This window comes from Lissotriton helveticus, chromosome 8 (genome assembly GCF_964261635.1).
Source record: "Lissotriton helveticus chromosome 8, aLisHel1.1, whole genome shotgun sequence".
In the NCBI taxonomy this organism is placed as follows: Eukaryota; Metazoa; Chordata; class Amphibia; order Caudata; family Salamandridae; genus Lissotriton; species Lissotriton helveticus.
This window is the reverse complement of record NC_136069.1, coordinates 819,858,062-819,872,840: the sequence shown is the minus strand read 5'-3', so window position 1 is coordinate 819,872,840 and position 14,779 is coordinate 819,858,062. Positions and strand designations below refer to the sequence as shown.

The 14,779-nt window shown below is 39.5% G+C and overlaps 9 non-coding genes across 9 annotated transcripts; all 9 read right to left on the bottom strand.

The window, feature by feature from the left end:
- Positions 1-2,120: 2,120 nt before the first annotated feature.
- TRNAV-CAC (transfer RNA valine (anticodon CAC)) lies at positions 2,121-2,193 on the bottom strand. Its single transcript has one exon. It is a non-coding gene; the product is annotated as a tRNA-Val (tRNA).
- Positions 2,194-2,481: 288 nt separating this feature from the next.
- TRNAP-AGG (transfer RNA proline (anticodon AGG)) lies at positions 2,482-2,553 on the bottom strand. Its single transcript has one exon. It is a non-coding gene; the product is annotated as a tRNA-Pro (tRNA).
- Positions 2,554-5,039: 2,486 nt separating this feature from the next.
- Positions 5,040-5,112, bottom strand: TRNAV-CAC (transfer RNA valine (anticodon CAC)). Its single transcript has one exon. It is a non-coding gene; the product is annotated as a tRNA-Val (tRNA).
- A 288-nt stretch (positions 5,113-5,400) lies between these two features.
- On the bottom strand, positions 5,401-5,472 carry TRNAP-AGG (transfer RNA proline (anticodon AGG)). The gene has a single exon. It is a non-coding gene; the product is annotated as a tRNA-Pro (tRNA).
- A 2,357-nt stretch (positions 5,473-7,829) lies between these two features.
- Positions 7,830-7,902, bottom strand: TRNAV-CAC (transfer RNA valine (anticodon CAC)). The gene has a single exon. It is a non-coding gene; the product is annotated as a tRNA-Val (tRNA).
- Positions 7,903-8,190: 288 nt separating this feature from the next.
- TRNAP-AGG (transfer RNA proline (anticodon AGG)) lies at positions 8,191-8,262 on the bottom strand. Its single transcript has one exon. It is a non-coding gene; the product is annotated as a tRNA-Pro (tRNA).
- A 2,927-nt stretch (positions 8,263-11,189) lies between these two features.
- On the bottom strand, positions 11,190-11,261 carry TRNAP-UGG (transfer RNA proline (anticodon UGG)). Its single transcript has one exon. It is a non-coding gene; the product is annotated as a tRNA-Pro (tRNA).
- Positions 11,262-13,666: 2,405 nt separating this feature from the next.
- TRNAV-CAC (transfer RNA valine (anticodon CAC)) lies at positions 13,667-13,739 on the bottom strand. Its single transcript has one exon. It is a non-coding gene; the product is annotated as a tRNA-Val (tRNA).
- Positions 13,740-14,027: 288 nt separating this feature from the next.
- TRNAP-AGG (transfer RNA proline (anticodon AGG)) lies at positions 14,028-14,099 on the bottom strand. Its single transcript has one exon. It is a non-coding gene; the product is annotated as a tRNA-Pro (tRNA).
- Between the last annotated feature and the right edge of the window lie 680 nt (positions 14,100-14,779).

Here is a 14,779-nt window from a genome sequence, read left to right as displayed (position 1 = left end):
ATTCCCTTTGTGCAAATCGGAATGCCAAGGTGAATAGCTGGGCCACAGATTCTGGCTAATTATCTATCTCTTGAATGCAAGAAGCAATAAAAACTGCCTAATGCAGGACTAAAGCATTCCTTGCATAGCCTCTAACATCATAACATAACTGAGCTGCTGGTAACAAGCTAAGCAATGCCTTCCCAAAATGAGAAGTACATGTGCTTATGTGCTTATCCGCTCAATCAGCGCTCGATCAGGCTCGATCAGGCTCGATATAGGAAAGGTGGAAAGGGTCCAAATGGCTGTCCCTTCCTTTTTAGGGTGGGTCCTGCTGACTATCATAGGATTCCTCTTAAGAGTGGCCAGGGTCAGAGGAAAAACTTTCAATGCTTCTTAGTGTTCTCTCCAGAAGCAGGCATTTTCTGTGCCTTTAATTTCAGGCTTTTCCCAGCAGTCTCTGTTCTGCCTATGTAAATTAACAAAAGCAGTGCTTATTCCTCACTTGCTCTAATGTCCTTCCTGTCCACAAAGCTCTGCCTAAGTATGCTTTTTTTCTTTTTCAGGGAAATTCTAAATGGTTTCTCTGTCCACTCTGTGGCAGTAGAATGCTGATTATGATGCCATGTTTTGTGGAATCACCAAGGTACAACTACAGAGGAATATATGAGTCTGAAGGACATGGAACTCTTAGCTAACACATCACAATATGTGATGCTTGCCAACCAAGCACTACATTCTGGTGCGCTGATGATCAGAACATTCTGCTCCTAAAGGAAAGAAAAGACCGCTTGATTGAAAATAAAGTCTCTGTTTATATTAACGCTCTCTCTCTCCCTATATCTATCTATCTATCTATCTATCTATCTATCTATCTATCTATCTATCTATCTATCTATCTATCTATCTATCTATCTATCTATCTATCTATCTATCTATCTATCTATCTATCTATCTATCTATCTATCTATCTATCTATCTATCTATCTATCTATCTATCTATCTATCTATCTATCTATCTATCTGTCTGTCTGTCTGTCTGTCTGTCTGTCTGTCTGTCTGTCCGTCTATCCATTCATCCATCCATCCATCCATCCATCCATCCATCCATCCATCCATCCATCCATCCATCCATCCATCCATCCATCCATCCATCCATCTATCTATCTATCTATCTATCTATCTATCTATCTATCTATCTATCTATCTATCTATCTATCTATCTATCTATCTATCTATCTATCTATCTATCTATCTATCTATCTATCTTTATATATGGATACATGCATACACCTACTCATAGATATGCCATGCATTTCTTTGGATTTGTTTCAACCTCTTGCCATTTATATGAGAATCCCTACTTTTCAAGTGACTGCAAATGAAGTCATCTCTGGCACGTTTTGGCTGATGCAAGGTAACCAAAACACAAGACAACTTTTAATAAAAATCATTGGTTTCTTTGTTAACGTGCACTGTCAAACATGGGACTTTCACACGTCAGGTAAATATGATAACCAATACACAACAGAAGCAGATGCAGATTGCTTATCAATGTCGTGATAGAACAGTTGTGATTTGAGTAGTAGAAGCGCCCCTGAATTGATACTTAATATATACAGCCTGTAAGATAGTCAAAAATGCATGCTAGGAGAGGAGATGCAAATATAAATGTATTAGAAAAATACATAAAGAGGAGTGATATGCTTTTATTCATGCAAGGCTAGAAAAAATCCCCATACTGTCGAAAGCATTCATACACCACCAAATGGAAATAAACAATTCTGACATTAAACGAAAAGGTGACGATGCATTTGTATCATCACCTTGAGAAGGATCATCTAGGAATTGAGCCCAAGCCTCAGCACTTAAAACCAGAAACACTCCACTAAAATAGGAGGCCTGTTGGTGCCAACAATTCTCAAAGTTAATGCTTGTTCTGGTTGAGCATTGAACTGAATGCAGGGCTCTTTTGAAAGTGAGGTCTGTGAATCAACAGATACATCCACATGCCAATTATGTTATTGTTTTTAAGAGAATTCACTTTCTTGGAATGAGACTGCATGAACCCATCTTCAGGGCCTGGACAATTTCATGCAAAACGGCAACTCTCAACATTGCAGCAAAGACAATATAACTAGTGTTTCTGCCCGGTTTCGAACCGGGGACCTTTCGCGTGTGAGGCGAACGTGATAACCACTACACTACAGAAACAGATACCTACAGGTGATTCTTCTGTGATGAAACTGCTCAAAACAGACTATTCCAAGGGCATCTGGTTTTAGATTTCTTTCATGCAACCTGCCCGACAGCCCTATCTGAACGCTTGTATATGCCTTGCAAGTTCAGCATTTTTGCAAAATGCTTAAAGAGAAATGTTTCCTATTTGCTCAGGCAGGGCAAGATTAAAAGCATGAGACTCTAGCAAATATGCATCCACTACTGCAAAGAGAAAATTGATATTGGCTTTGAAATGCATACTTCAAAAGAGCACCAATGAAAGAGCTCGTCCAGGATTTGAACCCGGGACCTCTCGCACCCTAAGCGAGAATCATACCCCTAGACCAACGAGCCGTTGAAAGACCCTCACCTCTGAAAAGGTAACACCAGCTCTAAGCCCGCAATGAAGATCATGCTGGGGTCTTTTTCATGCTTGGTCTGTGAATTCACAGGAAATTCAGTGTCAACTTACCCTTTCTCAAACGATAGCACTATCATTTGTAAGTGTCCCCTTTTATTTTGTCTCAGCATTGGACACGTCTTACAGGAAGTCAGCCGTTATTTATATATTTCTGCATTGGCTAGAGCCTAAAGAGAAAGAATAAAAAGCTGTTCATAACAACATAAGAAACACATTTTGCCTTTTCTCTCCAATACTGATTCCCTTTGTGCAAATCGGAATGCCAAGGTGAATAGCTGGGCCACAGATTCTGGCTAATTATCTATCTCTTGAATGCAAGAAGCAATAAAAACTGCCTAATGCAGGACTAAAGCATTCCTTGCATAGCCTCTAACATCATAACATAACTGAGCTGCTGGTAACAAGCTAAGCAATGCCTTCCCAAAATGAGAAGTACATGTGCTTATGTGCTTATCCGCTCAATCAGCGCTCAATGAGGCTCGATCAGGCGAGATATAGGAAAGGTGGAAAGGGTCCAAATGGCTGTCCCTTCCTTTTTAGGGTGGGTCCTGCTGACTATCATAGGATTCCTCTTAAGAGTGGCCAGGGTCAGAGGAAAAACTTTCAATGCTTCTTAGTGTTCTCTCCAGAAGCAGGCATTTTCTGTGCCTTTAATTTCAGGCTTTTCCCAGCAGTCTCTGTTCTGCCTATGTAAATTAACAAAAGCAGTGCTTATTCCTCACTTGCTCTAATGTCCTTCCTGTCCACAAAGCTCTGCCTAAGTATGCTTTTTTTCTTTTTCAGGGAAATTCTAAATGGTTTCTCTGTCCACTCTGTGGCAGTAGAATGCTGATTATGATGCCATGTTTTGTGGAATCACCAAGGTACAACTACAGAGGAATATATGAGTCTGAAGGACATGGAACTCTTAGCTAACACATCACAATATATGATGCTTGCCAACCAAGCACTACATTCTGGTGCGCTGATGATCAGAACATTCTGCTCCTAAAGGAAAGAAAATACCGCTTGATTGAAAATAACGTCTCTGTTTATATTAACGCTCTCTCTCTCCCTATATCTATCTATCTATCTATCTATCTATCTATCTATCTATCTATCTATCTATCTATCTATCTATCTATCTATCTATCTATCTATCTATCTATCTATCTATCTATCTATCTATCTATCTATCTATCTATCTATCTATCTATCTATCTATCTATCTATCTATCTATCTATCTATCTATCTATCTATCTATCTATCTATCTATCTATCTATCCGTCTGTCTGTCTGTCTGTCTGTCTGTCTGTCTGTCTGTCTGTCTGTCTATCCATTCATCCATCCATCCATCCATCCATCCATCCATCCATCCATCCATCCATCCATACATCCATACATCCATCCATCCACCCATCTATCTATCTATCTATCTATCTATCTATCTATCTATCTATCTATCTATCTATCTATCTATCTATCTATCTATCTATCTATCTATCTATCTATCTATCTATCTATCTATCTATCTATCTATCTATCTATCTATCTATCTATCTATCTATATATATGGATACATGCATACACCTACACATAGATATGCCATGCATTTCTTTGGATTTGTTTCAACCTCTTGCCATTTATTTGAGAATCCCTACTTTTCAAGTGACTGCAAATGAAGTAATCTCTGGCACGGTTTGGCTGATGCAAGGTAACCAAAACACAAGACAACTTTTAATAAAAATCATTGGTTTCTTTGTTAACGTGCACTGTCCAACATGGGACTTTCACACGTCAGGTAAATATGATAACCAATACACAACAGAAGCAGATGCAGATTGCTTATCAATATCGTGATAGAACAGTTGTGATTTGAGTAGAAGAAGCGCCCCTGAATTGATACTTATTATATACAGCCTGTAAGATAGTCAAAAATGCATGCTAGGAGAGGAGATGCAAATATAAATGTATTAGAAAAATACATAAAGAGGAGTGATATGCTTTTATTCATGCAAGGCTAGAAAAAATCCCCATACTGTCGAAAGCATTCATACACCACCAAATGGAAATAAACAATTCTGACATTAAACGAAAAGGTGACGATGCATTTGTATCATCACCTTGAGAAGGATCATCTAGGAATTGAGCCCAAGCCTCAGCACTTAAAAACCAGAAACACTCCACTAAAATAAGAGGCCTGTTGGTGCCAACAATTCTCAAAGTTAATGCTTGTTCTGGTTGAGCATTGAACCGAATGCAGGGCTCTTTTGAAAGTGAGGTCTGTGAATCAACAGATACATCCACATGCCAATTATGTTATTGTTTGTAAGAGAATTCACTTTCTTGGAACGAGACTGCATGAACCCATCTTCAGGGCCTGGACAATATCATGCAAAACGGCAACTCTCAACATTGCAGCCAAGACAATATAACTAGTGTTTCTGCCTGGTTTCGAACCGGGGACCTTTCGCGTGTGAAGCGAACTTGAAAACCACTACACTACAGAAACAGATACCTACAGGTGATTCTTCTGTGATGAAACTGCTCAAAACAGGCTATTCCAAGGGCATCTGGTTTTAGATTTCTTTCATGCAACCTGCCCGACAGCCCTATCTGAACGCTTGTATATGCCTTGCAAGTTCAGCATTTTTGCAAAATGCTTAAAGAGAAATGTTTCCTATTTGCTCAGGCAGGGCAAGGTTAAAAGCATGAGACTCTAGCAAATATGCATCCACTACTGCAAAGAGAAAATTGATATTGGCTTTGAAATGCATACTTCAAAAGAGCACCAATGAAAGGGCTCGTCTGGGATTTGAACCCGGGACCTCTCGCACCCTAAGCGAGAATCATACCCCTAGACCAACGAGCCATTGAAAGACCCTCACCTCTGAAAAGGTAATACCAGCTCTAAGCCCGCAATGAAGATCATGCTGGGGTCTTGTTCATGCTTGGTCTGTGAATTCACAGGAAATTCAGTGTCAACTTACCCTTTCTCAAACGATAGCACTATCATTTGTAAGTGTCCCCTTTTATTTTGTCTCAGCATTGGACACGTCTTACAGGAAGTCAGCAGTTATTTATATATTTCTGCATTGGCCAGAGCCTAAAGAGAAAGAATAAAAAGCTGTTCATAACAACATAAGAAACACATTTTGCCTTTTCTCTCCAATACTGATTCCCTTTGTGCAAATCGGAATGCCAAGGTGAATAGCTGGGCCACAGATTCTGGCTAATTATCTATCTTTCGAATGCAAGAAGCAATAAAAACTGCCTAATGCAGGACTAAAGCATTCCTTGCATAGCCTCTAACATCATAACATAACTGAGCTGCTGGTAACAAGCTAAGCAATGCCTTCCCAAAATGAGAAGTACATGTGCTTATGTGCTTATCCGCTCAATCAGCGCTCAATCAGGCTCGATCAGGCTCGATCAAGGAAAGGTGGAAAGGGTCCAAATGGCTGTCCCTTCCTTTTTAGGGTGGGTCCTGCTGACTATCATAGGATTCCTCTTAAGAGTGGCCAGGGTCAGAGGAAAAACTTTCAATGCTTCTTAGTGTTCTCTCCAGAAGCAGGCATTTTCTGTGCCTTTAATTTCAGGCTTTTCCCAGCAGTCTCTGTTCTGCCTATGTAAATTAACAAAAGCAGTGCTTATTCCTCACTTGCTCTAATGTCCTTCCTGTCCACAAAGCTCTGCCTAAGTATGCTTTTTTTCTTTTTCAGGGAAATTCTAAATGGTTTCTCTGTCCACTCTGTGGCAGTAGAATGCTGATTATGATGCCATGTTTTGTGGAATCACCAAGGTACAACTACAGAGGAATATATGAGTCTGAAGGACATGGAACTCTTAGCTAACACATCACAATATGTGATGCTTGCCAACCAAGCACTACATTCTGGTGCGCTGATGATCAGAACATTCTGCTCCTAAAGGAAAGAAAATACCGCTTGATTGAAAATAAAGTCTCTGTTTATATTAACGCTCTCTCTCTCCCTATATCTATCTATCTATCTATCTATCTATCTATCTATCTATCTATCTATCTATCTATCTATCTATCTATCTATCTATCTATCTATCTATCTATCTATCTATCTATCTATCTATCTATCTATCTATCTATCTGTCTGTCTGTCTGTCTGTCTGTCTGTCTGTCTGTCTGTCTGTCCGTCTATCCATTCATCCATCCATCCATCCATCCATCCATCCATCCATCCATCCATCCATCCATCCATCCATCCATCCATCCATCCATCCATCCATCCATCCATCTATCTATCTATCTATCTATCTATCTATCTATCTATCTATCTATCTATCTATCTATCTATCTATCTATCTATCTATCTATCTATCTTTATATATGGATACATGCATACACCTACTCATAGATATGCCATGCATTTCTTTGGATTTGTTTCAACCTCTTGCCATTTATATGAGAATCCCTACTTTTCAAGTGACTGCAAATGAAGTCATCTCTGGCACGTTTTGGCTGATGCAAGGTAACCAAAACACAAGACAACTTTTAATAAAAATCATTGGTTTCTTTGTTAACGTGCACTGTCAAACATGGGACTTTCACACGTCAGGTAAATATGATAACCAATACACAACAGAAGCAGATGCAGATTGCTTATCAATGTCGTGATAGAACAGTTGTGATTTGAGTAGTAGAAGCGCCCCTGAATTGATACTTAATATATACAGCCTGTAAGATAGTCAAAAATGCATGCTAGGAGAGGAGATGCAAATATAAATGTATTAGAAAAATACATAAAGAGGAGTGATATGCTTTTATTCATGCAAGGCTAGAAAAAATCCCCATACTGTCGAAAGCATTCATACACCACCAAATGGAAATAAACAATTCTGACATTAAACGAAAAGGTGACGATGCATTTGTATCATCACCTTGAGAAGGATCATCTAGGAATTGAGCCCAAGCCTCAGCACTTAAAACCAGAAACACTCCACTAAAATAGGAGGCCTGTTTGTGCCAACAATTCTCAAAGTTAATGCTTGTTCTGGTTGAGCATTGAACTGAATGCAGGGCTCTTTTGAAAGTGAGGTCTGTGAATCAACAGATACATCCACATGCCAATTATGTTATTGTTTTTAAGAGAATTCACTTTCTTGGAATTAGACTGCATGAACCCATCTTCAGGGCCTGGACAATTTCATGCAAAACGGCAACTCTCAACATTGCAGCAAAGACAATAATACTAGTGTTTCTGCCCGGTTTCGAACCGGGGACCTTTCGCGTGTGAGGCGAACGTGATAACCACTACACTACAGAAACAGATACCTACAGGTGATTCTTCTGTGATGAAACTGCTCAAAACAGACTATTCCAAGGGCATCTGGTTTTAGATTTCTTTCATGCAACCTGCCCGACAGCCCTATCTGAACGCTTGTATATGCCTTGCAAGTTCAGCATTTTTGCAAAATGCTTAAAGAGAAATGTTTCCTATTTGCTCAGGCAGGGCAAGATTAAAAGCATGAGACTCTAGCAAATATGCATCCACTACTGCAAAGAGAAAATTGATATTGGCTTTGAAATGCATACTTCAAAAGAGCACCAATGAAAGAGCTCGTCCGGGATTTGAACCCGGGACCTCTCGCACCCTAAGCGAGAATCATACCCCTAGACCAACGAGCCGTTGAAAGACCCTCACCTCTGAAAAGGTAACACCAGCTCTAAGCCCGCAATGAAGATCATGCTGGGGTCTTTTTCATGCTTGGTCTGTGAATTCACAGGAAATTCAGTGTCAACTTACCCTTTCTCAAACGATAGCACTATCATTTGTAAGTGTCCCCTTTTATTTTGTCTCAGCATTGGACACGTCTTACAGGAAGTCAGCCGTTATTTATATATTTCTGCATTGGCTAGAGCCTAAAGAGAAAGAATAAAAAGCTGTTCATAACAACATAAGAAACACATTTTGCCTTTTCTCTCCAATACTGATTCCCTTTGTGCAAATCGGAATGCCAAGGTGAATAGCTGGGCCACAGATTCTGGCTAATTATCTATCTCTTGAATGCAAGAAGCAATAAAAACTGCCTAATGCAGGACTAAAGCATTCCTTGCATAGCCTCTAACATCATAACATAACTGAGCTGCTGGTAACAAGCTAAGCAATGCCTTCCCAAAATGAGAAGTACATGTGCTTATGTGCTTATCCGCTCAATCAGCGCTCAATGAGGCTCGATCAGGCGAGATATAGGAAAGGTGGAAAGGCTCCAAATGGCTGTCCCTTCCTTTTTAGGGTGGGTCCTGCTGACTATCATAGGATTCCTCTTAAGAGTGGCCAGGGTCAGAGGAAAAACTTTCAATGCTTCTTAGTGTTCTCTCCAGAAGCAGGCATTTTCTGTGCCTTTAATTTCAGGCTTTTCCCAGCAGTCTCTGTTCTGCCTATGTAAATTAACAAAAGCAGTGCTTATTCCTCACTTGCTCTAATGTCCTTCCTGTCCACAAAGCTCTGCCTAAGTATGCTTTTTTTCTTTTTCAGGGAAATTCTAAATGGTTTCTCTGTCCACTCTGTGGCAGTAGAATGCTGATTATGATGCCATGTTTTGTGGAATCACCAAGGTACAACTACAGAGGAATATATGAGTCTGAAGGACATGGAACTCTTAGCTAACACATCACAATATATGATGCTTGCCAACCAAGCACTACATTCTGGTGCGCTGATGATCAGAACATTCTGCTCCTAAAGGAAAGAAAATACCGCTTGATTGAAAATAACGTCTCTGTTTATATTAACGCTCTCTCTCTCCCTATATCTATCTATCTATCTATCTATCTATCTATCTATCTATCTATCTATCTATCTATCTATCTATCTATCTATCTATCTATCTATCTATCTATCTATCTATCTATCTATCTATCTATCTATCTATCTATCTATCTATCTATCTATCTATCTATCTATCTATCTATCTATCTATCTATCTATCTATCTATCTATCTATCTATCTATCTATCTATCTATCTATCTATCTATCCGTCTGTCTGTCTGTCTGTCTGTCTGTCTGTCTATCCATTCATCCATCCATCCATCCATCCATCCATCCATCCATCCATCCATCCATCCATCCATCCATCCATACATCCATCCATCCACCCATCTATCTATCTATCTATCTATCTATCTATCTATCTATCTATCTATCTATCTATCTATCTATCTATCTATCTATCTATCTATCTATCTATCTATCTATCTATCTATCTATCTATCTATCTATCTATCTATCTATCTATCTATCTATCTATCTATCTATCTATCTATCTATCTATCTATCTATCTATCTATCTATCTATCTATCTATCTATCTATCTATCTTTATATATGGATACATGCATACACCTACACATAGATATGCCATGCATTTCTTTGGATTTGTTTCAACCTCTTGCCATTTATTTGAGAATCCCTACTTTTCAAGTGACTGCAAATGAAGTAATCTCTGGCACGGTTTGGCTGATGCAAGGTAACCAAAACACAAGACAACTTTTAATAAAAATCATTGGTTTCTTTGTTAACGTGCACTGTCCAACATGGGACTTTCACACGTCAGGTAAATATGATAACCAATACACAACAGAAGCAGATGCAGATTGCTTATCAATATCGTGATAGAACAGTTGTGATTTGAGTAGAAGAAGCGCCCCTGAATTGATACTTATTATATACAGCCTGTAAGATAGTCAAAAATGCATGCTAGGAGAGGAGATGCAAATATAAATGTATTAGAAAAATACATAAAGAGGAGTGATATGCTTTTATTCATGCAAGGCTAGAAAAAATCCCCATACTGTCGAAAGCATTCATACACCACCAAATGGAAATAAACAATTCTGACATTAAACGAAAAGGTGACGATGCATTTGTATCATCACCTTGAGAAGGATCATCTAGGAATTGAGCCCAAGCCTCAGCACTTAAAAACCAGAAACACTCCACTAAAATAAGAGGCCTGTTGGTGCCAACAATTCTCAAAGTTAATGCTTGTTCTGGTTGAGCATTGAACCGAATGCAGGGCTCTTTTGAAAGTGAGGTCTGTGAATCAACAGATACATCCACATGCCAATTATGTTATTGTTTGTAAGAGAATTCACTTTCTTGGAACGAGACTGCATGAACCCATCTTCAGGGCCTGGACAATATCATGCAAAACGGCAACTCTCAACATTGCAGCCAAGACAATATAACTAGTGTTTCTGCCTGGTTTCGAACTGGGGACCTTTCGCGTGTGAGGCGAACCTGAAAACCACTACACTACAGAAACAGATACCTACAGGTGATTCTTCTGTGATGAAACTGCTCAAAACAGGCTATTCCAAGGGCATCTGGTTTTAGATTTCTTTCATGCAACCTGCCCGACAGCCCTATCTGAACGCTTGTATATGCCTTGCAAGTTCAGCATTTTTGCAAAATGCTTAAAGAGAAATGTTTCCTATTTGCTCAGGCAGGGCAAGGTTAAAAGCATGAGACTCTAGCAAATATGCATCCACTACTGCAAAGAGAAAATTGATATTGGCTTTGAAATGCATACTTCAAAAGAGCACCAATGAAAGGGCTCATCCGGCATTTGAACCCGGGACCTCTCGCACCCAAAGCGAGAATCATACCCCTAGACCAACGAGCCATTGAAAGACCCTCACCTCTGAAAAGGTAATACCAGCTCTAAGCCCGCAATGAAGATCATGCTGGGGTCTTTTTCATGCTTGGTCTGTGAATTCACAGGAAATTCAGTGTCAACTTACCCTTTCTCAAACGATAGCACTATCATTTGTAAGTGTCCCCTTTTATTTTGTCTCAACATTGGACACGTCTTACAGGAAGTCAGCAGTTATTTATATATTTCTGCATTGGCTAGAGCCTAAAGAGAAAGAATAAAAAACTGTTCATAACAACATAAGAAACACATTTTGCCTTTTCTCTCCAATACTGATTCCCTTTGTGCAAATCGGAATGCCAAGGTGAATAGCTGGGCCACAGATTCTGGCTAATTATCTATCTCTTGAATGCAAGAAGCAATAAAAACTGCCTAATGCAGGACTAAAGCATTCCTTGCATAGCCTCTAACATCATAACATAACTGAGCTGCTGGTAACAAGCTAAGCAATGCCTTCCCAAAATGAGAAGTACATGTGCTTATGTGCTTATCCGCTCAATCAGCGCTCAATCAGGCTCGATCAGGCTCGATCAAGGAAAGGTGGAAAGGGTCCAAATGGCTGTCCCTTCCTTTTTAGGGTGGGTCCTGCTGACTATCATAGGATTCCTCTTAAGAGTGGCCAGGGTCAGAGGAAAAACTTTCAATGCTTCTTAGTGTTCTCTCCAGAAGCAGGCATTTTCTGTGCCTTTAATTTCAGGCTTTTCCCAGCAGTCTCTGTTCTGCCTATGTAAATTAACAAAAGCAGTGCTTATTCCTCACTTGCTCTAATGTCCTTCCTGTCCACAAAGCTCTGCCTAAGTATGCTTTTTTTATTTTTCAGGGAAATTCTAAATGGTTTCTCTGTCCACTCTGTGGCAGTAGAATGCTGATTATGATGCCATGTTTTGTGGAATCACCAAGGTACAACTACAGAGGAATATATGAGTCTGAAGGACATGGAACTCTTAGCTAACACATCACAATATGTGATGCTTGCCAACCAAGCACTACATTCTGGTGCGCTGATGATCAGAACATTCTGCTCCTAAAGGAAAGAAAATACCGCTTGATTGAAAATAAAGTCTCTGTTTATATTAACGCTCTCTCTCTCCCTATATCTATCTATCTATCTATCTATCTATATATATATCTATCTATCTATCTATCTATCTATCTATCTATCTATCTATCTATCTATCTATCTATCTATCTATCTATCTATCTATCTGTCTGTCTGTCTGTCTGTCTGTCTGTCTGTCTGTCCGTCTATCCATTCATCCATCCATCCATCCATCCATCCATCCATCCATCCATCCATCCATCCATCCATCCATCCATCCATCCATCCATCCATCCATTTATCTATCTATCTATCTATCTATCTATCTATCTATCTATCTATCTATCTATCTATCTATCTATCTATCTATCTATCTATCTATCTATCTATCTATCTATCTATCTATCTATCTATCTATCTATCTATCTATCTATCTATCTATCTATCTATCTATCTATCTATCTTTATATATGGATACATGCATACACCTACTCATAGATATGCCATGCATTTCTTTGGATTTGTTTCAACCTCTTGCCATTTATATGAGAATCCCTACTTTTCAAGTGACTGCAAATGAAGTCATCTCTGGCACGTTTTGGCTGATGCAAGGTAACCAAAACACAAGACAACTTTTAATAAAAATCATTGGTTTCTTTGTTAACGTGCACTGTCAAACATGGGACTTTCACACGTCAGGTAAATATGATAACCGATACACAACAGAAGCAGATGCAGATTGCTTATCAATGTCGTGATAGAACAGTTGTGATTTGAGTAGTAGAAGCGCCCCTGAATTGATACTTAATATATACAGCCTGTAAGATAGTCAAAAATGCATGCTAGGAGAGGAAATGCAAATATAAATGTATTAGAAAAATACATAAAGAGGAGTGATATGCTTTTATTCATGCAAGGCTAGAAAAAATCCCCATACTGTCGAAAGCATTCATACACCACCAAATGGAAATAAACAATTCTGACATTAAACGAAAAGGTGACGATGCATTTGTATCATCACCTTGAGAAGGATCATCTAGGAATTGAGCCCAAGCCTCAGCACTTAAAACCAGAAACACTCCACTAAAATAGGAGGCCTGTTGGTGCCAACAATTCTCAAAGTTAATGCTTGTTCTGGTTGAGCATTGAACCGAATGCAGGGCTCTTTTGAAAGTGAGGTCTGTGAATCAACAGATACATCCACATGCCAATTATGTTATTGTTTTTAAGAGAATTCACTTTCTTGGAACGAGACTGCATGAACCCATCTTCAGGGCCTGGACAATTTCATGCAAAACGGCAACTCTCAACATTGCAGCAAAGACAATATAACTAGTGTTTCTGCCCGGTTTCGAACCGGGGACCTTTCGCGTGTGAGGCGAACGTGATAACCACTACACTACAGAAACAGATACCTACAGGTGATTCTTCTGTGATGAAACTGCTCAAAACAGACTATTCCAAGGGCATCTGGTTTTAGATTTCTTTCACGCAACCTGCCCGACAGCCCTATCTGAACGCTTGTATATGCCTTGCAAGTTCAGCATTTTTGCAAAATGCTTAAAGAGAAATGTTTCCTATTTGCTCAGGCAGGGCAAGATTAAAAGCATGAGACTCTAGCAAATATGCATCCACTACTGCAAAGAGAAAATTGATATTGGCTTTGAAATGCATACTTCAAAAGAGCACCAATGAAAGGGCTCGTCCGGGATTTGAACCCGGTACCTCTCGCACCCTAAGCGAGAATCATACCCCTAGACCAACGAGCCGTTGAAAGACCCTCACCTCTGAAAAGGTAACACCAGCTCTAAGCCCGCAATGAAGATCATGCTGGGGTCTTTTTCATGCTTGGTCTGTGAATTCACAGGAAATTCAGTGTCAACTTACCCTTTCTCAAACGATAGCACTATCATTTGTAAGTGTCCCCTTTTATTTTGTCTCAGCATTGGACACGTCTTACAGGAAGTCAGCCGTTATTTATATATTTCTGCATTGGCTAGAGCCTAAAGAGAAAGAATAAAAAGCTGTTCATAACAACATAAGAAACACATTTTGCCTTTTCTCTCCAATACTGATTCCCTTTGTGCAAATCGGAATGCCAAGGTGAATAGCTGGGCCACAGATTCTGGCTAATTATCTATCTCTTGAATGCAAGAAGCAATAAAAACTGCCTAATGCAGGACTAAAGCATTCCTTGCATAGCCTCTAACATCATAACATAACTGAGCTGCTGGTAACAAGCTAAGCAATGCCTTCCCAAAATGAGAAGTACATGTGCTTATGTGCTTATCCGCTCAATCAGCGCTCAATGAGGCTCGATCAGGCGAGATATAGGAAAGGTGGAAAGGGTCCAAATGGCTGTCCCTTCCTTTTTAGGGTGGGTCCTGCTGACTATCATAGGATTCCTCTTAAGAGTGGCCAGGGTCAGAGGAAAAACTTTCAATGCTTC